Below are 24,970 nucleotides of genomic sequence, written 5' to 3' on the forward strand. Positions count from 1 at the left end.
AGTATAGAGCGGCTCCTTGCCAGACACCGACCTTAAGCAACCTAGAGGCTGGAAGCCCCAAGCCCCACAAGTCCGTGAAGAGAAAGGAAAGCACAAAAGGGCCTCTTGCTGAGCACTGGACTGGACAGGACAGGGCAGCCAGAGTGCAAAGTAGAAAAGCAGCAAGTGAGAGGCTTGTCTCTGCCTACGGCCACACCACCCTGAACACGTCTGATCTCGGAAGCTAAGCAGGGTCGGGCCTGGTTAGTACTTGGATGGGAGACCGCCTGGGAATACCAGGTGCTGTAGGCTTTTGCTTTTTCCTTCCTTCCACCAGCAGGGGTCACTCTCCTCTATGCCTTTTTTCCATTCCCTTTCACAAGGGCACACATGCTTCTTTCTTCTTGTCATTTGCTTTCACTCTTGCGCTATTCCATCCTTGCAAAATGCCAGCATCCTTCTCATCACCGTGGGCCTCCAGCATTGTTGCTTATTTACTTTTAATACTAGGCTTCTTTTCAACAGGACCAGCGCCTCCTGCGGGCTTGGAAGCAACCGCCGGCAACCTGGTGGCCAGTTTACAGGCCGAAGCAAGCAGAACACCTTTGCAGGCAACACGACTCCCCTGAAGAGCAGCTCACAGTCACTCGCAACCATCTCACCCTCTTCCTTCATTCGCTCCTGGACGTCTCGATCCACCTCAAGTTGCTGCTCCAGCTTGCTCTTTCTGTCACGTCCCCCCCCCCCCAGATGAATGATTAAAGGTACCGTCACATTAAGCGACGCTGCAGCGATATCGACAACGATGCCGATCGCTGCAGCGTCGCTGTGTGGTCGCTGGAGAGCTGTCACACAGACAGCTCTCCAGTGACCAACGATGCCGAAGTCCCCGGGTAACCAGGGTAAACATCGGGTTACTAAGCGCAGGGCCGCGCTTAGTAACCCGATGTTTACCCTGGTTACCAGTGTAAATGTAAAAAAAAAAAAACAGTACATACTTACATTCCAGTGTCTGCCGTGTCCCCCGGCGTCCGCTTCCCTGCACTGTGTAAGCGCCGGCCCTAAAGCACAGCGGTGACGTCACCGCTGTGCTTTGCTTTCCGGCCGGCACTGACACAGTCAGTGCAGAAAGCTATGAGCAGCAGCGCGGACGCCGGGGGACGTGACAGACATCAGAGGGTGAGTATGTAGTGTTTTTTTTTTACTTTTACAATGGTAACCAGGGTAAATATCGGGTTACTAAGCGTGGCCCTGCGCTTAGTAACTCGATATTTGCCCTGGTTACCATTGTAAAACATTGCTGGCATCGTTGCTTTTGCTGTCAAACACGACGATACACGCCGATCTGACGACCAAATAAAGTTCTGGACTTTCAGCAACGACCAGCGATATCACAGCAGGATCCAGATCGCTGCTGCGTGTCAAACACAACGATATCGCTATCCAGGACGCTGCAACGTCACAGATCGCTATCGTTATCGTTGTTAAGTCGCTTAATGTGACGGTACCTTTAGCCTGCAGGAGACCCTGCGTCGAGCCATTTTTAAAGACACCTGATGCTCAGGCCCTGCTGCGGCAGGTGTTTCACTGCAAAACAAACAACGCCTATAGGGGCAGCCCAGCCTTTGCATGGGCCCTTCGGAGCCCGCCTCCACATGGTCAGAGTTCTCGCCACCACGCGAGCCTGAGGAAGGCTGGCCAGGCGATGGGCCAAGCAGCGTCTACTGGCCACACCACCCTGGATACGCCCGATCTCGTCCGATCTCGGAAGCAAAGCAGGGCTGGGCTTGGACAGTACTTGGATGGGAGACCTCCTGGGAACACCAGGTGCTGTAGACAGTTTTGATGACATCTTGCTCGGCTAGTATAGAGCGGCTCCTTGCCAGACACCGACCTTAAGCAACCTAGAGGCTGGAAGCCCCAAGCCCCACAAGTCCGTGAAGAGAAAGGAAAGCACAAAAGGGCCTCTTGCTGAGCACTGGACTGGACAGGACAGGGCAGCCAGAGTGCAAAGTAGAAAAGCAGCAAGTGAGAGGCTTGTCTCTGCCTACGGCCACACCACCCTGAACACGTCTGATCTCGGAAGCTAAGCAGGGTCGGGCCTGGTTAGTACTTGGATGGGAGACCGCCTGGGAATACCAGGTGCTGTAGGCTTTTGCTTTTTCCTTCCTTCCACCAGCAGGGGTCACTCTCCTCTATGCCTTTTTTCCATTCCCTTTCACAAGGGCACACATGCTTCTTTCTTCTTGTCATTTGCTTTCACTCTTGCGCTATTCCATCCTTGCAAAATGCCAGCATCCTTCTCATCACCGTGGGCCTCCAGCATTGTTGCTTATTTACTTTTAATACTAGGCTTCTTTTCAACAGGACCAGCGCCTCCTGCGGGCTTGGAAGCAACCGCCGGCAACCTGGTGGCCAGTTTACAGGCCGAAGCAAGCAGAACACCTTTGCAGGCAACACGACTCCCCTGAAGAGCAGCTCACAGTCACTCGCAACCATCTCACCCTCTTCCTTCATTCGCTCCTGGACGTCTCGATCCACCTCAAGTTGCTGCTCCAGCTTGCTCTTTCTGTCACGTCCCCCCCCCCCAGATGAATGGTTAAAGGTACCGTCACATTAAGCGACGCTGCAGCGATATCGACAACGATGCCGATCGCTGCAGCGTCGCTGTGTGGTCGCTGGAGAGCTGTCACACAGACAGCTCTCCAGTGACCAACGATGCCGAAGTCCCCGGGTAACCAGGGTAAACATCGGGTTACTAAGCGCAGGGCCGCGCTTAGTAACCCGATGTTTACCCTGGTTACCAGTGTAAATGTAAAAAAAAAAAAACAGTACATACTTACATTCCAGTGTCTGCCGCGTACCCCGGCGTCCGCTTCCCTGCACTGTGTAAGCGCCGGCCCTAAAGCACAGCGGTGACGTCACCGCTGTGCTTTGCTTTCCGGCCGGCACTGACACAGTCAGTGCAGAAAGCTATGAGCAGCAGCGCGGACGCCGGGGGACGTGACAGACATCAGAGGGTGAGTATGTAGTGTTTTTTTTTTACTTTTACAATGGTAACCAGGGTAAATATCGGGTTACTAAGCGCGGCCCTGCGCTTAGTAACTCGATATTTGCCCTGGTTACCATTGTAAAACATTGCTGGCATCGTTGCTTTTGCTGTCAAACACGACGATACACGCCGATCTGACGACCAAATAAAGTTCTGGACTTTCAGCAACGACCAGCGATATCACAGCAGGATCCAGATCGCTGCTGCGTGTCAAACACAACGATATCGCTATCCAGGACGCTGCAACGTCACAGATCGCTATCGTTATCGTTGTTAAGTCGCTTAATGTGACGGTACCTTTAGCCTGCAGGAGACCCTGCGTCGAGCCATTTTTAAAGACACCTGATGCTCAGGCCCTGCTGCGGCAGGTGTTTCACTGCAAAACAAACAACGCCTATAGGGGCAGCCCAGCCTTTGCATGGGCCCTTCGGAGCCCGCCTCCACATGGTCAGAGTTCTCGCCACCACGCGAGCCTGAGGAAGGCTGGCCAGGCGATGGGCCAAGCAGCGTCTACTGGCCACACCACCCTGGATACGCCCGATCTCGTCCGATCTCGGAAGCAAAGCAGGGCTGGGCTTGGACAGTACTTGGATGGGAGACCTCCTGGGAACACCAGGTGCTGTAGACAGTTTTGATGACATCTTGCTCGGCTAGTATAGAGCGGCTCCTTGCCAGACACCGACCTTAAGCAACCTAGAGGCTGGAAGCCCCAAGCCCCAAGCCCCACAAGTCCGTGAAGAGAAAGGAAAGCACAAAAGGGCCTCTTGCTGAGCACTGGACTGGACAGGACAGGGCAGCCAGAGTGCAAAGTAGAAAAGCAGCAAGTGAGAGGCTTGTCTCTGCCTACGGCCACACCACCCTGAACACGCCCGATCTCGTCTGATCTCGGAAGCTAAGCAGGGTCGGGCCTGGTTAGTACTTGGATGGGAGACCGCCTGGGAATACCAGGTGCTGTAGGCTTTTGCTTTTTCCTTCCTTCCACCAGCAGGGGTCACTCTCCTCTATGCCTTTTTTCCATTCCCTTTCACAAGGGCACACATGCTTCTTTCTTCTTGTCATTTGCTTTCACTCTTGCGCTATTCCATCCTTGCAAAATGCCAGCATCCTTCTCATCACCGTGGGCCTCCAGCATTGTTGCTTATTTACTTTTAATACTAGGCTTCTTTTCAACAGGACCAGCGCCTCCTGCGGGCTTGGAAGCAACCGCCGGCAACCTGGTGGCCAGTTTACAGGCCGAAGCAAGCAGAACACCTTTGCAGGCAACACGACTCCCCTGAAGAGCAGCTCACAGTCACTCGCAACCATCTCACCCTCTTCCTTCATTCGCTCCTGGACGTCTCGATCCACCTCAAGTTGCTGCTCCAGCTTGCTCTTTCTGTCACGTCCCCCCCCCCCCCCAGATGAATGGTTAAAGGTACCGTCACATTAAGCGACGCTGCAGCGATATCGACAACGATGCCGATCGCTGCAGCGTCGCTGTGTGGTCGCTGGAGAGCTGTCACACAGACAGCTCTCCAGTGACCAACGATGCCGAAGTCCCCGGGTAACCAGGGTAAACATCGGGTTACTAAGCGCAGGGCCGCGCTTAGTAACCCGATGTTTACCCTGGTTACCAGTGTAAATGTAAAAAAAAAAAAACAGTACATACTTACATTCCAGTGTCTGCCGCGTCCCCCGGCGTCCGCTTCCCTGCACTGTGTAAGCGCCGGCCCTAAAGCACAGCGGTGACGTCACCGCTGTGCTTTGCTTTCCGGCCGGCACTGACACAGTCAGTGCAGAAAGCTATGAGCAGCAGCGCGGACGCCGGGGGACGTGACAGACATCAGAGGGTGAGTATGTAGTGTTTTTTTTTTACTTTTACAATGGTAACCAGGGTAAATATCGGGTTACTAAGCGCGGCCCTGCGCTTAGTAACTCGATATTTGCCCTGGTTACCATTGTAAAACATTGCTGGCATCGTTGCTTTTGCTGTCAAACACGACGATACACGCCGATCTGACGACCAAATAAAGTTCTGGACTTTCAGCAACGACCAGCGATATCACAGCAGGATCCAGATCGCTGCTGCGTGTCAAACACAACGATATCGCTATCCAGGACGCTGCAACGTCACAGATCGCTATCGTTATCGTTGTTAAGTCGCTTAATGTGACGGTACCTTTAGCCTGCAGGAGACCCTGCGTCGAGCCATTTTTAAAGACACCTGATGCTCAGGCCCTGCTGCGGCAGGTGTTTCACTGCAAAACAAACAACGCCTATAGGGGCAGCCCAGCCTTTGCATGGGCCCTTCGGAGCCCGCCTCCACATGGTCAGAGTTCTCGCCACCACGCGAGCCTGAGGAAGGCTGGCCAGGCGATGGGCCAAGCAGCGTCTACTGGCCACACCACCCTGGATACGCCCGATCTCGTCCGATCTCGGAAGCAAAGCAGGGCTGGGCTTGGACAGTACTTGGATGGGAGACCTCCTGGGAACACCAGGTGCTGTAGACAGTTTTGATGACATCTTGCTCGGCTAGTATAGAGCGGCTCCTTGCCAGACACCGACCTTAAGCAACCTAGAGGCTGGAAGCCCCAAGCCCCACAAGTCCGTGAAGAGAAAGGAAAGCACAAAAGGGCCTCTTGCTGAGCACTGGACTGGACAGGACAGGGCAGCCAGAGTGCAAAGTAGAAAAGCAGCAAGTGAGAGGCTTGTCTCTGCCTACGGCCACACCACCCTGAACACGCCCGATCTCGTCTGATCTCGGAAGCTAAGCAGGGTCGGGCCTGGTTAGTACTTGGATGGGAGACCGCCTGGGAATACCAGGTGCTGTAGGCTTTTGCTTTTTCCTTCCTTCCACCAGCAGGGGTCACTCTCCTCTATGCCTTTTTTCCATTCCCTTTCACAAGGGCACACATGCTTCTTTCTTCTTGTCATTTGCTTTCACTCTTGCGCTATTCCATCCTTGCAAAATGCCAGCATCCTTCTCATCACCGTGGGCCTCCAGCATTGTTGCTTATTTACTTTTAATACTAGGCTTCTTTTCAACAGGACCAGCGCCTCCTGCGGGCTTGGAAGCAACCGCCGGCAACCTGGTGGCCAGTTTACAGGCCGAAGCAAGCAGAACACCTTTGCAGGCAACACGACTCCCCTGAAGAGCAGCTCACAGTCACTCGCAACCATCTCACCCTCTTCCTTCATTCGCTCCTGGACGTCTCGATCCACCTCAAGTTGCTGCTCCAGCTTGCTCTTTCTGTCACGTCCCCCCCCCCCCAGATGAATGGTTAAAGGTACCGTCACATTAAGCGACGCTGCAGCGATATCGACAACGATGCCGATCGCTGCAGCGTCGCTGTGTGGTCGCTGGAGAGCTGTCACACAGACAGCTCTCCAGTGACCAACGATGCCGAAGTCCCCGGGTAACCAGGGTAAACATCGGGTTACTAAGCGCAGGGCCGCGCTTAGTAACCCGATGTTTACCCTGGTTACCAGTGTAAATGTAAAAAAAAAAAAACAGTACATACTTACATTCCAGTGTCTGCCGCGTCCCCCGGCGTCCGCTTCCCTGCACTGTGTAAGCGCCGGCCCTAAAGCACAGCGGTGACGTCACCGCTGTGCTTTGCTTTCCGGCCGGCACTGACACAGTCAGTGCAGAAAGCTATGAGCAGCAGCGCGGACGCCGGGGGACGTGACAGACATCAGAGGGTGAGTATGTAGTGTTTTTTTTTTACTTTTACAATGGTAACCAGGGTAAATATCGGGTTACTAAGCGCGGCCCTGCGCTTAGTAACTCGATATTTGCCCTGGTTACCATTGTAAAACATTGCTGGCATCGTTGCTTTTGCTGTCAAACACGACGATACACGCCGATCTGACGACCAAATAAAGTTCTGGACTTTCAGCAACGACCAGCGATATCACAGCAGGATCCAGATCGCTGCTGCGTGTCAAACACAACGATATCGCTATCCAGGACGCTGCAACGTCACAGATCGCTATCGTTATCGTTGTTAAGTCGCTTAATGTGACGGTACCTTTAGCCTGCAGGAGACCCTGCGTCGAGCCATTTTTAAAGACACCTGATGCTCAGGCCCTGCTGCGGCAGGTGTTTCACTGCAAAACAAACAACGCCTATAGGGGCAGCCCAGCCTTTGCATGGGCCCTTCGGAGCCCGCCTCCACATGGTCAGAGTTCTCGCCACCACGCGAGCCTGAGGAAGGCTGGCCAGGCGATGGGCCAAGCAGCGTCTACTGGCCACACCACCCTGGATACGCCCGATCTCGTCCGATCTCGGAAGCAAAGCAGGGCTGGGCTTGGACAGTACTTGGATGGGAGACCTCCTGGGAACACCAGGTGCTGTAGACAGTTTTGATGACATCTTGCTCGGCTAGTATAGAGCGGCTCCTTGCCAGACACCGACCTTAAGCAACCTAGAGGCTGGAAGCCCCAAGCCCCACAAGTCCGTGAAGAGAAAGGAAAGCACAAAAGGGCCTCTTGCTGAGCACTGGACTGGACAGGACAGGGCAGCCAGAGTGCAAAGTAGAAAAGCAGCAAGTGAGAGGCTTGTCTCTGCCTACGGCCACACCACCCTGAACACGCCCGATCTCGTCTGATCTCGGAAGCTAAGCAGGGTCGGGCCAGGTTAGTACTTGGATGGGAGACCGCCTGGGAATACCAGGTGCTGTAGGCTTTTGCTTTTTCCTTCCTTCCACCAGCAGGGGTCACTCTCCTCTATGCCTTTTTTCCATTCCCTTTCACAAGGGCACACATGCTTCTTTCTTCTTGTCATTTGCTTTCACTCTTGCGCTATTCCATCCTTGCAAAATGCCAGCATCCTTCTCATCACCGTGGGCCTCCAGCATTGTTGCTTATTTACTTTTAATACTAGGCTTCTTTTCAACAGGACCAGCGCCTCCTGCGGGCTTGGAAGCAACCGCCGGCAACCTGGTGGCCAGTTTACAGGCCGAAGCAAGCAGAACACCTTTGCAGGCAACACGACTCCCCTGAAGAGCAGCTCACAGTCACTCGCAACCATCTCACCCTCTTCCTTCATTCGCTCCTGGACGTCTCGATCCACCTCAAGTTGCTGCTCCAGCTTGCTCTTTCTGTCACGTCCCCCCCCCCCCCAGATGAATGGTTAAAGGTACCGTCACATTAAGCGACGCTGCAGCGATATCGACAACGATGCCGATCGCTGCAGCGTCGCTGTGTGGTCGCTGGAGAGCTGTCACACAGACAGCTCTCCAGTGACCAACGATGCCGAAGTCCCCGGGTAACCAGGGTAAACATCGGGTTACTAAGCGCAGGGCCGCGCTTAGTAACCCGATGTTTACCCTGGTTACCAGTGTAAATGTAAAAAAAAAAAAACAGTACATACTTACATTCCAGTGTCTGCCGCGTCCCCCGGCGTCCGCTTCCCTGCACTGTGTAAGCGCCGGCCCTAAAGCACAGCGGTGACGTCACCGCTGTGCTTTGCTTTCCGGCCGGCACTGACACAGTCAGTGCAGAAAGCTATGAGCAGCAGCGCGGACGCCGGGGGACGTGACAGACATCAGAGGGTGAGTATGTAGTGTTTTTTTTTTACTTTTACAATGGTAACCAGGGTAAATATCGGGTTACTAAGCGCGGCCCTGCGCTTAGTAACTCGATATTTGCCCTGGTTACCATTGTAAAACATTGCTGGCATCGTTGCTTTTGCTGTCAAACACGACGATACACGCCGATCTGACGACCAAATAAAGTTCTGGACTTTCAGCAACGACCAGCGATATCACAGCAGGATCCAGATCGCTGCTGCGTGTCAAACACAACGATATCGCTATCCAGGACGCTGCAACGTCACAGATCGCTATCGTTATCGTTGTTAAGTCGCTTAATGTGACGGTACCTTTAGCCTGCAGGAGACCCTGCGTCGAGCCATTTTTAAAGACACCTGATGCTCAGGCCCTGCTGCGGCAGGTGTTTCACTGCAAAACAAACAACGCCTATAGGGGCAGCCCAGCCTTTGCATGGGCCCTTCGGAGCCCGCCTCCACATGGTCAGAGTTCTCGCCACCACGCGAGCCTGAGGAAGGCTGGCCAGGCGATGGGCCAAGCAGCGTCTACTGGCCACACCACCCTGGATACGCCCGATCTCGTCCGATCTCGGAAGCAAAGCAGGGCTGGGCTTGGACAGTACTTGGATGGGAGACCTCCTGGGAACACCAGGTGCTGTAGACAGTTTTGATGACATCTTGCTCGGCTAGTATAGAGCGGCTCCTTGCCAGACACCGACCTTAAGCAACCTAGAGGCTGGAAGCCCCAAGCCCCACAAGTCCGTGAAGAGAAAGGAAAGCACAAAAGGGCCTCTTGCTGAGCACTGGACTGGACAGGACAGGGCAGCCAGAGTGCAAAGTAGAAAAGCAGCAAGTGAGAGGCTTGTCTCTGCCTACGGCCACACCACCCTGAACACGTCTGATCTCGGAAGCTAAGCAGGGTCGGGCCTGGTTAGTACTTGGATGGGAGACCGCCTGGGAATACCAGGTGCTGTAGGCTTTTGCTTTTTCCTTCCTTCCACCAGCAGGGGTCACTCTCCTCTATGCCTTTTTTCCATTCCCTTTCACAAGGGCACACATGCTTCTTTCTTCTTGTCATTTGCTTTCACTCTTGCGCTATTCCATCCTTGCAAAATGCCAGCATCCTTCTCATCACCGTGGGCCTCCAGCATTGTTGCTTATTTACTTTTAATACTAGGCTTCTTTTCAACAGGACCAGCGCCTCCTGCGGGCTTGGAAGCAACCGCCGGCAACCTGGTGGCCAGTTTACAGGCCGAAGCAAGCAGAACACCTTTGCAGGCAACACGACTCCCCTGAAGAGCAGCTCACAGTCACTCGCAACCATCTCACCCTCTTCCTTCATTCGCTCCTGGACGTCTCGATCCACCTCAAGTTGCTGCTCCAGCTTGCTCTTTCTGTCACGTCCCCCCCCCCCAGATGAATGGTTAAAGGTACCGTCACATTAAGCGACGCTGCAGCGATATCGACAACGATGCCGATCGCTGCAGCGTCGCTGTGTGGTCGCTGGAGAGCTGTCACACAGACAGCTCTCCAGTGACCAACGATGCCGAAGTCCCCGGGTAACCAGGGTAAACATCGGGTTACTAAGCGCAGGGCCGCGCTTAGTAACCCGATGTTTACCCTGGTTACCAGTGTAAATGTAAAAAAAAAAAAACAGTACATACTTACATTCCAGTGTCTGCCGCGTACCCCGGCGTCCGCTTCCCTGCACTGTGTAAGCGCCGGCCCTAAAGCACAGCGGTGACGTCACCGCTGTGCTTTGCTTTCCGGCCGGCACTGACACAGTCAGTGCAGAAAGCTATGAGCAGCAGCGCGGACGCCGGGGGACGTGACAGACATCAGAGGGTGAGTATGTAGTGTTTTTTTTTTACTTTTACAATGGTAACCAGGGTAAATATCGGGTTACTAAGCGCGGCCCTGCGCTTAGTAACTCGATATTTGCCCTGGTTACCATTGTAAAACATTGCTGGCATCGTTGCTTTTGCTGTCAAACACGACGATACACGCCGATCTGACGACCAAATAAAGTTCTGGACTTTCAGCAACGACCAGCGATATCACAGCAGGATCCAGATCGCTGCTGCGTGTCAAACACAACGATATCGCTATCCAGGACGCTGCAACGTCACAGATCGCTATCGTTATCGTTGTTAAGTCGCTTAATGTGACGGTACCTTTAGCCTGCAGGAGACCCTGCGTCGAGCCATTTTTAAAGACACCTGATGCTCAGGCCCTGCTGCGGCAGGTGTTTCACTGCAAAACAAACAACGCCTATAGGGGCAGCCCAGCCTTTGCATGGGCCCTTCGGAGCCCGCCTCCACATGGTCAGAGTTCTCGCCACCACGCGAGCCTGAGGAAGGCTGGCCAGGCGATGGGCCAAGCAGCGTCTACTGGCCACACCACCCTGGATACGCCCGATCTCGTCCGATCTCGGAAGCAAAGCAGGGCTGGGCTTGGACAGTACTTGGATGGGAGACCTCCTGGGAACACCAGGTGCTGTAGACAGTTTTGATGACATCTTGCTCGGCTAGTATAGAGCGGCTCCTTGCCAGACACCGACCTTAAGCAACCTAGAGGCTGGAAGCCCCAAGCCCCAAGCCCCACAAGTCCGTGAAGAGAAAGGAAAGCACAAAAGGGCCTCTTGCTGAGCACTGGACTGGACAGGACAGGGCAGCCAGAGTGCAAAGTAGAAAAGCAGCAAGTGAGAGGCTTGTCTCTGCCTACGGCCACACCACCCTGAACACGCCCGATCTCGTCTGATCTCGGAAGCTAAGCAGGGTCGGGCCTGGTTAGTACTTGGATGGGAGACCGCCTGGGAATACCAGGTGCTGTAGGCTTTTGCTTTTTCCTTCCTTCCACCAGCAGGGGTCACTCTCCTCTATGCCTTTTTTCCATTCCCTTTCACAAGGGCACACATGCTTCTTTCTTCTTGTCATTTGCTTTCACTCTTGCGCTATTCCATCCTTGCAAAATGCCAGCATCCTTCTCATCACCGTGGGCCTCCAGCATTGTTGCTTATTTACTTTTAATACTAGGCTTCTTTTCAACAGGACCAGCGCCTCCTGCGGGCTTGGAAGCAACCGCCGGCAACCTGGTGGCCAGTTTACAGGCCGAAGCAAGCAGAACACCTTTGCAGGCAACACGACTCCCCTGAAGAGCAGCTCACAGTCACTCGCAACCATCTCACCCTCTTCCTTCATTCGCTCCTGGACGTCTCGATCCACCTCAAGTTGCTGCTCCAGCTTGCTCTTTCTGTCACGTCCCCCCCCCCCCCCAGATGAATGGTTAAAGGTACCGTCACATTAAGCGACGCTGCAGCGATATCGACAACGATGCCGATCGCTGCAGCGTCGCTGTGTGGTCGCTGGAGAGCTGTCACACAGACAGCTCTCCAGTGACCAACGATGCCGAAGTCCCCGGGTAACCAGGGTAAACATCGGGTTACTAAGCGCAGGGCCGCGCTTAGTAACCCGATGTTTACCCTGGTTACCAGTGTAAATGTAAAAAAAAAAAAACAGTACATACTTACATTCCAGTGTCTGCCGCGTCCCCCGGCGTCCGCTTCCCTGCACTGTGTAAGCGCCGGCCCTAAAGCACAGCGGTGACGTCACCGCTGTGCTTTGCTTTCCGGCCGGCACTGACACAGTCAGTGCAGAAAGCTATGAGCAGCAGCGCGGACGCCGGGGGACGTGACAGACATCAGAGGGTGAGTATGTAGTGTTTTTTTTTTACTTTTACAATGGTAACCAGGGTAAATATCGGGTTACTAAGCGCGGCCCTGCGCTTAGTAACTCGATATTTGCCCTGGTTACCATTGTAAAACATTGCTGGCATCGTTGCTTTTGCTGTCAAACACGACGATACACGCCGATCTGACGACCAAATAAAGTTCTGGACTTTCAGCAACGACCAGCGATATCACAGCAGGATCCAGATCGCTGCTGCGTGTCAAACACAACGATATCGCTATCCAGGACGCTGCAACGTCACAGATCGCTATCGTTATCGTTGTTAAGTCGCTTAATGTGACGGTACCTTTAGCCTGCAGGAGACCCTGCGTCGAGCCATTTTTAAAGACACCTGATGCTCAGGCCCTGCTGCGGCAGGTGTTTCACTGCAAAACAAACAACGCCTATAGGGGCAGCCCAGCCTTTGCATGGGCCCTTCGGAGCCCGCCTCCACATGGTCAGAGTTCTCGCCACCACGCGAGCCTGAGGAAGGCTGGCCAGGCGATGGGCCAAGCAGCGTCTACTGGCCACACCACCCTGGATACGCCCGATCTCGTCCGATCTCGGAAGCAAAGCAGGGCTGGGCTTGGACAGTACTTGGATGGGAGACCTCCTGGGAACACCAGGTGCTGTAGACAGTTTTGATGACATCTTGCTCGGCTAGTATAGAGCGGCTCCTTGCCAGACACCGACCTTAAGCAACCTAGAGGCTGGAAGCCCCAAGCCCCACAAGTCCGTGAAGAGAAAGGAAAGCACAAAAGGGCCTCTTGCTGAGCACTGGACTGGACAGGACAGGGCAGCCAGAGTGCAAAGTAGAAAAGCAGCAAGTGAGAGGCTTGTCTCTGCCTACGGCCACACCACCCTGAACACGCCCGATCTCGTCTGATCTCGGAAGCTAAGCAGGGTCGGGCCTGGTTAGTACTTGGATGGGAGACCGCCTGGGAATACCAGGTGCTGTAGGCTTTTGCTTTTTCCTTCCTTCCACCAGCAGGGGTCACTCTCCTCTATGCCTTTTTTCCATTCCCTTTCACAAGGGCACACATGCTTCTTTCTTCTTGTCATTTGCTTTCACTCTTGCGCTATTCCATCCTTGCAAAATGCCAGCATCCTTCTCATCACCGTGGGCCTCCAGCATTGTTGCTTATTTACTTTTAATACTAGGCTTCTTTTCAACAGGACCAGCGCCTCCTGCGGGCTTGGAAGCAACCGCCGGCAACCTGGTGGCCAGTTTACAGGCCGAAGCAAGCAGAACACCTTTGCAGGCAACACGACTCCCCTGAAGAGCAGCTCACAGTCACTCGCAACCATCTCACCCTCTTCCTTCATTCGCTCCTGGACGTCTCGATCCACCTCAAGTTGCTGCTCCAGCTTGCTCTTTCTGTCACGTCCCCCCCCCCCCAGATGAATGGTTAAAGGTACCGTCACATTAAGCGACGCTGCAGCGATATCGACAACGATGCCGATCGCTGCAGCGTCGCTGTGTGGTCGCTGGAGAGCTGTCACACAGACAGCTCTCCAGTGACCAACGATGCCGAAGTCCCCGGGTAACCAGGGTAAACATCGGGTTACTAAGCGCAGGGCCGCGCTTAGTAACCCGATGTTTACCCTGGTTACCAGTGTAAATGTAAAAAAAAAAAAACAGTACATACTTACATTCCAGTGTCTGCCGCGTCCCCCGGCGTCCGCTTCCCTGCACTGTGTAAGCGCCGGCCCTAAAGCACAGCGGTGACGTCACCGCTGTGCTTTGCTTTCCGGCCGGCACTGACACAGTCAGTGCAGAAAGCTATGAGCAGCAGCGCGGACGCCGGGGGACGTGACAGACATCAGAGGGTGAGTATGTAGTGTTTTTTTTTTACTTTTACAATGGTAACCAGGGTAAATATCGGGTTACTAAGCGCGGCCCTGCGCTTAGTAACTCGATATTTGCCCTGGTTACCATTGTAAAACATTGCTGGCATCGTTGCTTTTGCTGTCAAACACGACGATACACGCCGATCTGACGACCAAATAAAGTTCTGGACTTTCAGCAACGACCAGCGATATCACAGCAGGATCCAGATCGCTGCTGCGTGTCAAACACAACGATATCGCTATCCAGGACGCTGCAACGTCACAGATCGCTATCGTTATCGTTGTTAAGTCGCTTAATGTGACGGTACCTTTAGCCTGCAGGAGACCCTGCGTCGAGCCATTTTTAAAGACACCTGATGCTCAGGCCCTGCTGCGGCAGGTGTTTCACTGCAAAACAAACAACGCCTATAGGGGCAGCCCAGCCTTTGCATGGGCCCTTCGGAGCCCGCCTCCACATGGTCAGAGTTCTCGCCACCACGCGAGCCTGAGGAAGGCTGGCCAGGCGATGGGCCAAGCAGCGTCTACTGGCCACACCACCCTGGATACGCCCGATCTCGTCCGATCTCGGAAGCAAAGCAGGGCTGGGCTTGGACAGTACTTGGATGGGAGACCTCCTGGGAACACCAGGTGCTGTAGACAGTTTTGATGACATCTTGCTCGGCTAGTATAGAGCGGCTCCTTGCCAGACACCGACCTTAAGCAACCTAGAGGCTGGAAGCCCCAAGCCCCACAAGTCCGTGAAGAGAAAGGAAAGCACAAAAGGGCCTCTTGCTGAGCACTGGACTGGACAGGACAGGGCAGCCAGAGTGCAAAGTAGAAAAGCAGCAAGTGAGAGGCTTGTCTCTGCCTACGGCCACACCACCCTGAACACGCCCGATCTCGTCTGATCTCGGAAGCTAAGCAGGGTCGGGCCAGGTTAGTACTTGGATGGGAGACCGCCTGGGAATACCAGGTGCTGTAGGCTTTTGCTTTTTCCTTCCTTCCACCAGCAGGGGTCACTCTCCTCTATGCCTTTTTTCCATTCCCTTTCACAAGGGCACACATGCTTCTTTCTTCTTGTCATTTGCTTTCACTCTTGCGCTATTCCATCCTTGCAAAATGCCAGCATCCTTCTCATCACCGTGGGCCTCCAGCATTGTTGCTTATTTACTTTTAATACTAGGCTTCTTTTCAACAGGACCAGCGCCTCCTGCGGGCTTGGAAGCAACCGCCGGCAACCTGGTGGCCAGTTTACAGGCCGAAGCAAGCAGAACACCTTTGCAGGCAACACGACTCCCCTGAAGAGCAGCTCACAGTCACTCGCAACCATCTCACCCTCTTCCTTCATTCGCTCCTGGACGTCTCGATCCACCTCAAGTTGCTGCTCCAGCTTGCTCTTTCTGTCACGTCCCCCCCCCCCCCAGATGAATGGTTAAAGGTACCGTCACATTAAGCGACGCTGCAGCGATATCGACAACGATGCCGATCGCTGCAGCGTCGCTGTGTGGTCGCTGGAGAGCTGTCACACAGACAGCTCTCCAGTGACCAACGATGCCGAAGTCCCCGGGTAACCAGGGTAAACATCGGGTTACTAAGCGCAGGGCCGCGCTTAGTAACCCGATGTTTACCCTGGTTACCAGTGTAAATGTAAAAAAAAAAAAACAGTACATACTTACATTCCAGTGTCTGCCGCGTCCCCCGGCGTCCGCTTCCCTGCACTGTGTAAGCGCCGGCCCTAAAGCACAGCGGTGACGTCACCGCTGTGCTTTGCTTTCCGGCCGGCACTGACACAGTCAGTGCAGAAAGCTATGAGCAGCAGCGCGGACGCCGGGGGACGTGACAGACATCAGAGGGTGAGTATGTAGTGTTTTTTTTTTACTTTTACAATGGTAACCAGGGTAAATATCGGGTTACTAAGCGCGGCCCTGCGCTTAGTAACTCGATATTTGCCCTGGTTACCATTGTAAAACATTGCTGGCATCGTTGCTTTTGCTGTCAAACACGACGATACACGCCGATCTGACGACCAAATAAAGTTCTGGACTTTCAGCAACGACCAGCGATATCACAGCAGGATCCAGATCGCTGCTGCGTGTCAAACACAACGATATCGCTATCCAGGACGCTGCAACGTCACAGATCGCTATCGTTATCGTTGTTAAGTCGCTTAATGTGACGGTACCTTTAGCCTGCAGGAGACCCTGCGTCGAGCCATTTTTAAAGACACCTGATGCTCAGGCCCTGCTGCGGCAGGTGTTTCACTGCAAAACAAACAACGCCTATAGGGGCAGCCCAGCCTTTGCATGGGCCCTTCGGAGCCCGCCTCCACATGGTCAGAGTTCTCGCCACCACGCGAGCCTGAGGAAGGCTGGCCAGGCGATGGGCCAAGCAGCGTCTACTGGCCACACCACCCTGGATACGCCCGATCTCGTCCGATCTCGGAAGCAAAGCAGGGCTGGGCTTGGACAGTACTTGGATGGGAGACCTCCTGGGAACACCAGGTGCTGTAGACAGTTTTGATGACATCTTGCTCGGCTAGTATAGAGCGGCTCCTTGCCAGACACCGACCTTAAGCAACCTAGAGGCTGGAAGCCCCAAGCCCCACAAGTCCGTGAAGAGAAAGGAAAGCACAAAAGGGCCTCTTGCTGAGCACTGGACTGGACAGGACAGGGCAGCCAGAGTGCAAAGTAGAAAAGCAGCAAGTGAGAGGCTTGTCTCTGCCTACGGCCACACCACCCTGAACACGCCCGATCTCGTCTGATCTCGGAAGCTAAGCAGGGTCGGGCCTGGTTAGTACTTGGATGGGAGACCGCCTGGGAATACCAGGTGCTGTAGGCTTTTGCTTTTTCCTTCCTTCCACCAGCAGGGGTCACTCTCCTCTATGCCTTTTTTCCATTCCCTTTCACAAGGGCACACATGCTTCTTTCTTCTTGTCATTTGCTTTCACTCTTGCGCTATTCCATCCTTGCAAAATGCCAGCATCCTTCTCATCACCGTGGGCCTCCAGCATTGTTGCTTATTTACTTTTAATACTAGGCTTCTTTTCAACAGGACCAGCGCCTCCTGCGGGCTTGGAAGCAACCGCCGGCAACCTGGTGGCCAGTTTACAGGCCGAAGCAAGCAGAACACCTTTGCAGGCAACACGACTCCCCTGAAGAGCAGCTCACAGTCACTCGCAACCATCTCACCCTCTTCCTTCATTCGCTCCTGGACGTCTCGATCCACCTCAAGTTGCTGCTCCAGCTTGCTCTTTCTGTCACGTCCCCCCCCCCCCAGATGAATGGTTAAAGGTACCGTCACATTAAGCGACGCTGCAGCGATATCGACAACGATGCCGATCGCTGCAGCGTCGCTGTGTGGTCGCTGGAGAGCTGTCACACAGACAGCTCTCCAGTGACCAACGATGCCGAAGTCCCCGGGTAACCAGGGTAAACATCGGGTTACTAAGCGCAGGGCCGCGCTTAGTAACCCGATGTTTACCCTGGTTACCAGTGTAAATGTAAAAAAAAAAAAACAGTACATACTTACATTCCAGTGTCTGCCGCGTCCCCCGGCGTCCGCTTCCCTGCACTGTGTAAGCGCCGGCCCTAAAGCACAGCGGTGACGTCACCGCTGTGCTTTGCTTTCCGGCCGGCACTGACACAGTCAGTGCAGAAAGCTATGAGCAGCAGCGCGGACGCCGGGGGACGTGACAGACATCAGAGGGTGAGTATGTAGTGTTTTTTTTTTACTTTTACAATGGTAACCAGGGTAAATATCGGGTTACTAAGCGCGGCCCTGCGCTTAGTAACTCGATATTTGCCCTGGTTACCATTGTAAAACATTGCTGGCATCGTTGCTTTTGCTGTCAAACACGACGATACACGCCGATCTGACGACCAAATAAAGTTCTGGACTTTCAGCAACGACCAGCGATATCACAGCAGGATCCAGATCGCTGCTGCGTGTCAAACACAACGATATCGCTATCCAGGACGCTGCAACGTCACAGATCGCTATCGTTATCGTTGTTAAGTCGCTTAATGTGACGGTACCTTTAGCCTGCAGGAGACCCTGCGTCGAGCCATTTTTAAAGACACCTGATGCTCAGGCCCTGCTGCGGCAGGTGTTTCACTGCAAAACAAACAACGCCTATAGGGGCAGCCCAGCCTTTGCATGGGCCCTTCGGAGCCCGCCTCCACATGGTCAGAGTTCTCGCCACCACGCGAGCCTGAGGAAGGCTGGCCAGGCGATGGGCCAAGCAGCGTCTACTGGCCACACCACCCTGGATACGCCCGATCTCGTCCGATCTCGGAAGCAAAGCAGGGCTGGGCTTGGACAGTACTTGGATGGGAGACCTCCTGGGAACACCAGGTGCTGTAGACAGTTTTGATGACATCTTGCTCGGCTAGTATAGAGCGGCTCCTTGCCAGACACCGACCTTAAGCAACCTAGAGGCTGGAAGCCCCAAGCCCCACAAGTCCGTGAAGAGAAAGGAAAGCACAAAAGGGCCTCTTGCTGAGCACTGGACTGGACAGGACAGGGCAGCCAGAGTGCAAAGTAGAAAAGCAGCAAGTGAGAGGCTTGTCTCTGCCTACGGCCACACCACCCTGAACACGCCCGATCTCGTCTGATCTCGGAAGCTAAGCAGGGTCGGGCCTGGTTAGTACTTGGATGGGAGACCGCCTGGGAATACCAGGTGCTGTAGGCTTTTGCTTTTTCCTTCCTTCCACCAGCAGGGGTCACTCTCCTCTATGCCTTTTTTCCATTCCCTTTCACAAGGGCACACATGCTTCTTTCTTCTTGTCATTTGCTTTCACTCTTGCGCTATTCCATCCTTGCAAAATGCCAGCATCCTTCTCATCACCGTGGGCCTCCAGCATTGTTGCTTATTTACTTTTAATACTAGGCTTCTTTTCAACAGGACCAGCGCCTCCTGCGGGCTTGGAAGCAACCGCCGGCAACCTGGTGGCCAGTTTACAGGCCGAAGCAAGCAGAACACCTTTGCAGGCAACACGACTCCCCTGAAGAGCAGCTCACAGTCACTCGCAACCATCTCACCCTCTTCCTTCATTCGCTCCTGGACGTCTCGATCCACCTCAAGTTGCTGCTCCAGCTTGCTCTTTCTGTCACGTCCCCCCCCCCCCCAGATGAATGGTTAAAGGTACCGTCACATTAAGCGACGCTGCAGCGATATCGACAACGATGCCGATCGCTGCAGCGTCGCTGTGTGGTCGCTGGAGAGCTGTCACACAGACAGCTCTCCAGTGACCAACGATGCCGAAGTCCCCGGGTAACCAGGGTAAACATCGGGTTACTAAGCGCAGGGCCGCGCTTAGTAACCCGATGTTTACCCTGGTTACCAGTGTAAATGTAAAAAAAAAAAAACAGTACATACTTACATTCCAGTGTCTGCCGCGTCCCCCGGCGTCCGCTTCCCTGCACTGTGTAAGCGCCGGCCCTAAAGCACAGCGGTAACGTCACCGCTGTGCTTTGCTTTCCGGCCGGCACTGACACAGTCAGTGCAGAAAGCTATGAGCAGCAGCGCGGACGCCGGGGGACGTGACAGACATCAGAGGGTGAGTATGTAGTGTTTTTTTTTTACTTTTACAATGGTAACCAGGGTAAATATCGGGTTACTAAGCGCGGCCCTGCGCTTAGTAACTCGATATTTGCCCTGGTTACCATTGTAAAACATTGCTGGCATCGTTGCTTTTGCTGTCAAACACGACGATACACGCCGATCTGACGACCAAATAAAGTTCTGGACTTTCAGCAACGACCAGCGATATCACAGCAGGATCCAGATCGCTGCTGCGTGTCAAACACAACGATATCGCTATCCAGGACGCTGCAACGTCACAGATCGCTATCGTTATCGTTGTTAAGTCGCTTAATGTGACGGTACCTTTAGCCTGCAGGAGACCCTGCGTCGAGCCATTTTTAAAGACACCTGATGCTCAGGCCCTGCTGCGGCAGGTGTTTCACTGCAAAACAAACAACGCCTATAGGGGCAGCCCAGCCTTTGCATGGGCCCTTCGGAGCCCGCCTCCACATGGTCAGAGTTCTCGCCACCACGCGAGCCTGAGGAAGGCTGGCCAGGCGATGGGCCAAGCAGCGTCTACTGGCCACACCACCCTGGATACGCCCGATCTCGTCCGATCTCGGAAGCAAAGCAGGGCTGGGCTTGGACAGTACTTGGATGGGAGACCTCCTGGGAACACCAGGTGCTGTAGACAGTTTTGATGACATCTTGCTCGGCTAGTATAGAGCGGCTCCTTGCCAGACACCGACCTTAAGCAACCTAGAGGCTGGAAGCCCCAAGCCCCAAGCCCCACAAGTCCGTGAAGAGAAAGGAAAGCACAAAAGGGCCTCTTGCTGAGCACTGGACTGGACAGGACAGGGCAGCCAGAGTGCAAAGTAGAAAAGCAGCAAGTGAGAGGCTTGTCTCTGCCTACGGCCACACCACCCTGAACACGCCCGATCTCGTCTGATCTCGGAAGCTAAGCAGGGTCGGGCCTGGTTAGTACTTGGATGGGAGACCGCCTGGGAATACCAGGTGCTGTAGGCTTTTGCTTTTTCCTTCCTTCCACCAGCAGGGGTCACTCTCCTCTATGCCTTTTTTCCATTCCCTTTCACAAGGGCACACATGCTTCTTTCTTCTTGTCATTTGCTTTCACTCTTGCGCTATTCCATCCTTGCAAAATGCCAGCATCCTTCTCATCACCGTGGGCCTCCAGCATTGTTGCTTATTTACTTTTAATACTAGGCTTCTTTTCAACAGGACCAGCGCCTCCTGCGGGCTTGGAAGCAACCGCCGGCAACCTGGTGGCCAGTTTACAGGCCGAAGCAAGCAGAACACCTTTGCAGGCAACACGACTCCCCTGAAGAGCAGCTCACAGTCACTCGCAACCATCTCACCCTCTTCCTTCATTCGCTCCTGGACGTCTCGATCCACCTCAAGTTGCTGCTCCAGCTTGCTCTTTCTGTCACGTCCCCCCCCCCCAGATGAATGGTTAAAGGTACCGTCACATTAAGCGACGCTGCAGCGATATCGACAACGATGCCGATCGCTGCAGCGTCGCTGTGTGGTCGCTGGAGAGCTGTCACACAGACAGCTCTCCAGTGACCAACGATGCCGAAGTCCCCGGGTAACCAGGGTAAACATCGGGTTACTAAGCGCAGGGCCGCGCTTAGTAACCCGATGTTTACCCTGGTTACCAGTGTAAATGTAAAAAAAAAAAAACAGTACATACTTACATTCCAGTGTCTGCCGCGTCCCCCGGCGTCCGCTTCCCTGCACTGTGTAAGCGCCGGCCCTAAAGCACAGCGGTGACGTCACCGCTGTGCTTTGCTTTCCGGCCGGCACTGACACAGTCAGTGCAGAAAGCTATGAGCAGCAGCGCGGACGCCGGGGGACGTGACAGACATCAGAGGGTGAGTATGTAGTGTTTTTTTTTTACTTTTACAATGGTAACCAGGGTAAATATCGGGTTACTAAGCGCGGCCCTGCGCTTAGTAACTCGATATTTGCCCTGGTTACCATTGTAAAACATTGCTGGCATCGTTGCTTTTGCTGTCAAACACGACGATACACGCCAATCTGACGACCAAATAAAGTTCTGGACTTTCAGCAACGACCAGCGATATCACAGCAGGATCCAGATCGCTGCTGCGTGTCAAACACAACGATATCGCTATCCAGGACGCTGCAACGTCACAGATCGCTATCGTTATCGTTGTTAAGTCGCTTAATGTGACGGTACCTTTAGCCTGCAGGAGACCCTGCGTCGAGCCATTTTTAAAGACACCTGATGCTCAGGCCCTGCTGCGGCAGGTGTTTCACTGCAAAACAAACAACGCCTATAGGGGCAGCCCAGCCTTTGCATGGGCCCTTCGGAGCCCGCCTCCACATGGTCAGAGTTCTCGCCACCACGCGAGCCTGAGGAAGGCTGGCCAGGCGATGGGCCAAGCAGCGTCTACTGGCCACACCACCCTGGATACGCCCGATCTCGTCCGATCTCGGAAGCAAAGCAGGGCTGGGCTTGGACAGTACTTGGATGGGAGACCTCCTGGGAACACCAGGTGCTGTAGACAGTTTTGATGACATCTTGCTCGGCTAGTATAGAGCGGCTCCTTGCCAGACACCGACCTTAAGCAACCTAGAGGCTGGAAGCCCCAAGCCCCACAAGTCCGTGAAGAGAAAGGAAAGCACAAAAGGGCCTCTTGCTGAGCACTGGACTGGACAGGACAGGGCAGCCAGAGTGCAAAGTAGAAAAGCAGCAAGTGAGAGGCTTGTCTCTGCCTACGGCCACACCACCCTGAACACGCCCGATCTCGTCTGATCTCGGAAGCTAAGCAGGGTCGGGCCTGGTTAGTACTTGGATGGGAGACCGCCTGGGAATACCAGGTGCTGTAGGCTTTTGCTTTTTCCTTCCTTCCACCAGCAGGGGTCACTCTCCTCTATGCCTTTTTTCCATTCCCTTTCACAAGGGCACACATGCTTCTTTCTTCTTGTCATTTGCTTTCACTCTTGCGCTATTCCATCCTTGCAAAATGCCAGCATCCTTCTCATCACCGTGGGCCTCCAGCATTGTTGCTTATTTACTTTTAATACTAGGCTTCTTTTCAACAGGACCAGCGCCTCCTGCGGGCTTGGAAGCAACCGCCGGCAACCTGGTGGCCAGTTTACAGGCCGAAGCAAGCAGAACACCTTTGCAGGCAACACGACTCCCCTGAAGAGCAGCTCACAGTCACTCGCAACCATCTCACCCTCTTCCTTCATTCGCTCCTGGACGTCTCGATCCACCTCAAGTTGCTGCTCCAGCTTGCTCTTTCTGTCACGTCCCCCCCCCCCCCAGATGAATGGTTAAAGGTACCGTCACATTAAGCGACGCTGCAGCGATATCGACAACGATGCCGATCGCTGCAGCGTCGCTGTGTGGTCGCTGGAGAGCTGTCACACAGACAGCTCTCCAGTGACCAACGATGCCGAAGTCCCCGGGTAACCAGGGTAAACATCGGGTTACTAAGCGCAGGGCCGCGCTTAGTAACCCGATGTTTACCCTGGTTACCAGTGTAAATGTAAAAAAAAAAAACAGTACATACTTACATTCCAGTGTCTGCCGCGTCCCCCGGCGTCCGCTTCCCTGCACTGTGTAAGCGCCGGCCCTAAAGCACAGCGGTGACGTCACCGCTGTGCTTTGCTTTCCGGCCGGCACTGACACAGTCAGTGCAGAAAGCTATGAGCAGCAGCGCGGACGCCGGGGGACGTGACAGACATCAGAGGGTGAGTATGTAGTGTTTTTTTTTTACTTTTACAATGGTAACCAGGGTAAATATCGGGTTACTAAGCGCGGCCCTGCGCTTAGTAACTCGATATTTGCCCTGGTTACCATTGTAAAACATTGCTGGCATCGTTGCTTTTGCTGTCAAACACAACGATATCGCTATCCAGGACGCTGCAACGTCACAGATCGCTATCGTTATCGTTGTTAAGTCGCTTAATGTGATGGTACCTTTAGCCTGCAGGAGACCCTGCGTCGAGCCATTTTTAAAGACACCTGATGCTCAGGCCCTGCTGCGGCAGGTGTTTCACTGCAAAACAAACAACGCCTATAGGGGCAGCCCAGCCTTTGCATGGGCCCTTCGGAGCCCGCCTCCACATGGTCAGAGTTCTCGCCACCACGCGAGCCTGAGGAAGGCTGGCCAGGCGATGGGCCAAGCAGCGTCTACTGGCCACACCACCCTGGATACGCCCGATCTCGTCCGATCTCGGAAGCAAAGCAGGGCTGGGCTTGGACAGTACTTGGATGGGAGACCTCCTGGGAACACCAGGTGCTGTAGACAGTTTTGATGACATCTTGCTCGGCTAGTATAGAGCGGCTCCTTGCCAGACACCGACCTTAAGTAACCTAGAGGCTGGAAGCCCCAAGCCCCACAAGTCCGTGAAGAGAAAGGAAAGCACAAAAGGGCCTCTTGCTGAGCACTGGACTGGACAGGACAGGGCAGCCAGAGGGCAAAGTAGAAAAGCAGCAAGTGAGAGGCTTGTCTCTGCCTACGGCCACACCACCCTGAACACGCCCGATCTCGTCTGATCTCGGAAGCTAAGCAGGGTCGGGCCTGGTTAGTAGGGTTGAGCGACTTTCATTTTTTTAAGATCGAGTAGGGTTTTGGGAAACCCGATTTTGTCCAGAGTCGAGTCGAGTGCAGTCGGCCGATTATCGCTAAAAGTCGTGGATCGACCGAAACACGAAACCCAATGCAAGTCAATGGGGAAGCATAGTCGGCAGTGAGTGGAGGCCAGGAAAACACCTACAGTGCCCATTTTAATGCCAAAAACATCCATTCTTGTTTCTGAAGCTTGCCAATCTTAATTAACTGTATAATAATAGTTGGGCATAGGGAATTGGGGGAAAGTTGTGGGGGGAGTAGGGCTGGCTCAAGTTTTTCGTGGGCCCAGGAAATGCGGACTACGTCACGGCGGTGTTGCAGGGAAAGGTAAGTATTTAAAAGTTGCAAGTGCTGTGATCCTGAGCAAGCAGGGGGGGGGCCCACTCGTTCGCATTGCCACTGGCACAGGGCCCCTCAAAGTACGGCGGTGTGTTTGCATGGCGGGGGCGCCTCCCACCAGCAGCGACACTTTTGCGTACTCTGAGGGGCCCTGTGCCAGTGACGTCGCCAACGAGTATGCCCCCCCACCTGATGAAGGAACCTGCACTTTCATCTGCACCTTCCTCTTTGTCCCTGTGTAAGGTGGTATAACATGCGGGAAGGGGAACCTTACTTTCAGCAGGGACAGATTCTGGCTGTGTAGAGTACAAGGGGAATGTAGTGGTCTAGGTCAATGTACCAGCAGACTCATTTAGCAGT

The 24,970-nt window shown here is 54.0% G+C and overlaps 23 non-coding genes and 3 pseudogenes across 23 annotated transcripts; all 26 read left to right on the top strand.

The window, feature by feature from the left end:
* Positions 1–182: 182 nt before the first annotated feature.
* Positions 183–291, top strand: LOC143784046 (5S ribosomal RNA; annotated as a pseudogene).
* Positions 292–1,698: 1,407 nt separating this feature from the next.
* LOC143784011 (5S ribosomal RNA) lies at positions 1,699–1,818 on the top strand. Its single transcript, XR_013217668.1, has one exon. It is a non-coding gene; the product is annotated as a 5S ribosomal RNA (ribosomal RNA).
* Positions 1,819–2,024: 206 nt separating this feature from the next.
* LOC143784047 (5S ribosomal RNA) lies at positions 2,025–2,133 on the top strand (annotated as a pseudogene).
* Positions 2,134–3,539: 1,406 nt separating this feature from the next.
* On the top strand, positions 3,540–3,659 carry LOC143784013 (5S ribosomal RNA). The gene has a single exon (XR_013217670.1). It is a non-coding gene; the product is annotated as a 5S ribosomal RNA (ribosomal RNA).
* Positions 3,660–3,872: 213 nt separating this feature from the next.
* Positions 3,873–3,991, top strand: LOC143783770 (5S ribosomal RNA). Its single transcript, XR_013217439.1, has one exon. It is a non-coding gene; the product is annotated as a 5S ribosomal RNA (ribosomal RNA).
* Positions 3,992–5,400: 1,409 nt separating this feature from the next.
* On the top strand, positions 5,401–5,520 carry LOC143784014 (5S ribosomal RNA). Its single transcript, XR_013217672.1, has one exon. It is a non-coding gene; the product is annotated as a 5S ribosomal RNA (ribosomal RNA).
* Positions 5,521–5,726: 206 nt separating this feature from the next.
* Positions 5,727–5,845, top strand: LOC143783771 (5S ribosomal RNA). Its single transcript, XR_013217440.1, has one exon. It is a non-coding gene; the product is annotated as a 5S ribosomal RNA (ribosomal RNA).
* Positions 5,846–7,252: 1,407 nt separating this feature from the next.
* On the top strand, positions 7,253–7,372 carry LOC143784015 (5S ribosomal RNA). Its single transcript, XR_013217673.1, has one exon. It is a non-coding gene; the product is annotated as a 5S ribosomal RNA (ribosomal RNA).
* Positions 7,373–7,578: 206 nt separating this feature from the next.
* On the top strand, positions 7,579–7,697 carry LOC143784012 (5S ribosomal RNA). The gene has a single exon (XR_013217669.1). It is a non-coding gene; the product is annotated as a 5S ribosomal RNA (ribosomal RNA).
* A 1,408-nt stretch (positions 7,698–9,105) lies between these two features.
* On the top strand, positions 9,106–9,225 carry LOC143784016 (5S ribosomal RNA). Its single transcript, XR_013217674.1, has one exon. It is a non-coding gene; the product is annotated as a 5S ribosomal RNA (ribosomal RNA).
* A 206-nt stretch (positions 9,226–9,431) lies between these two features.
* Positions 9,432–9,540, top strand: LOC143784048 (5S ribosomal RNA; annotated as a pseudogene).
* A 1,406-nt stretch (positions 9,541–10,946) lies between these two features.
* Positions 10,947–11,066, top strand: LOC143784017 (5S ribosomal RNA). Its single transcript, XR_013217675.1, has one exon. It is a non-coding gene; the product is annotated as a 5S ribosomal RNA (ribosomal RNA).
* A 213-nt stretch (positions 11,067–11,279) lies between these two features.
* LOC143783772 (5S ribosomal RNA) lies at positions 11,280–11,398 on the top strand. Its single transcript, XR_013217441.1, has one exon. It is a non-coding gene; the product is annotated as a 5S ribosomal RNA (ribosomal RNA).
* Positions 11,399–12,807: 1,409 nt separating this feature from the next.
* On the top strand, positions 12,808–12,927 carry LOC143784019 (5S ribosomal RNA). Its single transcript, XR_013217677.1, has one exon. It is a non-coding gene; the product is annotated as a 5S ribosomal RNA (ribosomal RNA).
* A 206-nt stretch (positions 12,928–13,133) lies between these two features.
* Positions 13,134–13,252, top strand: LOC143783774 (5S ribosomal RNA). The gene has a single exon (XR_013217443.1). It is a non-coding gene; the product is annotated as a 5S ribosomal RNA (ribosomal RNA).
* Positions 13,253–14,659: 1,407 nt separating this feature from the next.
* LOC143784020 (5S ribosomal RNA) lies at positions 14,660–14,779 on the top strand. Its single transcript, XR_013217678.1, has one exon. It is a non-coding gene; the product is annotated as a 5S ribosomal RNA (ribosomal RNA).
* Positions 14,780–14,985: 206 nt separating this feature from the next.
* On the top strand, positions 14,986–15,104 carry LOC143784084 (5S ribosomal RNA). The gene has a single exon (XR_013217702.1). It is a non-coding gene; the product is annotated as a 5S ribosomal RNA (ribosomal RNA).
* Positions 15,105–16,512: 1,408 nt separating this feature from the next.
* LOC143784021 (5S ribosomal RNA) lies at positions 16,513–16,632 on the top strand. The gene has a single exon (XR_013217679.1). It is a non-coding gene; the product is annotated as a 5S ribosomal RNA (ribosomal RNA).
* Positions 16,633–16,838: 206 nt separating this feature from the next.
* LOC143783775 (5S ribosomal RNA) lies at positions 16,839–16,957 on the top strand. Its single transcript, XR_013217444.1, has one exon. It is a non-coding gene; the product is annotated as a 5S ribosomal RNA (ribosomal RNA).
* Positions 16,958–18,364: 1,407 nt separating this feature from the next.
* Positions 18,365–18,484, top strand: LOC143784022 (5S ribosomal RNA). Its single transcript, XR_013217680.1, has one exon. It is a non-coding gene; the product is annotated as a 5S ribosomal RNA (ribosomal RNA).
* Positions 18,485–18,690: 206 nt separating this feature from the next.
* Positions 18,691–18,809, top strand: LOC143783776 (5S ribosomal RNA). Its single transcript, XR_013217445.1, has one exon. It is a non-coding gene; the product is annotated as a 5S ribosomal RNA (ribosomal RNA).
* Positions 18,810–20,217: 1,408 nt separating this feature from the next.
* Positions 20,218–20,337, top strand: LOC143784023 (5S ribosomal RNA). Its single transcript, XR_013217681.1, has one exon. It is a non-coding gene; the product is annotated as a 5S ribosomal RNA (ribosomal RNA).
* A 213-nt stretch (positions 20,338–20,550) lies between these two features.
* On the top strand, positions 20,551–20,669 carry LOC143783777 (5S ribosomal RNA). The gene has a single exon (XR_013217446.1). It is a non-coding gene; the product is annotated as a 5S ribosomal RNA (ribosomal RNA).
* A 1,406-nt stretch (positions 20,670–22,075) lies between these two features.
* LOC143784025 (5S ribosomal RNA) lies at positions 22,076–22,195 on the top strand. Its single transcript, XR_013217682.1, has one exon. It is a non-coding gene; the product is annotated as a 5S ribosomal RNA (ribosomal RNA).
* A 206-nt stretch (positions 22,196–22,401) lies between these two features.
* On the top strand, positions 22,402–22,520 carry LOC143783778 (5S ribosomal RNA). The gene has a single exon (XR_013217447.1). It is a non-coding gene; the product is annotated as a 5S ribosomal RNA (ribosomal RNA).
* A 1,307-nt stretch (positions 22,521–23,827) lies between these two features.
* LOC143784026 (5S ribosomal RNA) lies at positions 23,828–23,947 on the top strand. The gene has a single exon (XR_013217683.1). It is a non-coding gene; the product is annotated as a 5S ribosomal RNA (ribosomal RNA).
* The last annotated feature ends 1,023 nt before the right edge of the window (positions 23,948–24,970 follow it).

The sequence above is a fragment of the Ranitomeya variabilis genome, chromosome 6, assembly GCF_051348905.1.
Source record: "Ranitomeya variabilis isolate aRanVar5 chromosome 6, aRanVar5.hap1, whole genome shotgun sequence".
In the NCBI taxonomy this organism is placed as follows: Eukaryota; Metazoa; Chordata; class Amphibia; order Anura; family Dendrobatidae; genus Ranitomeya; species Ranitomeya variabilis.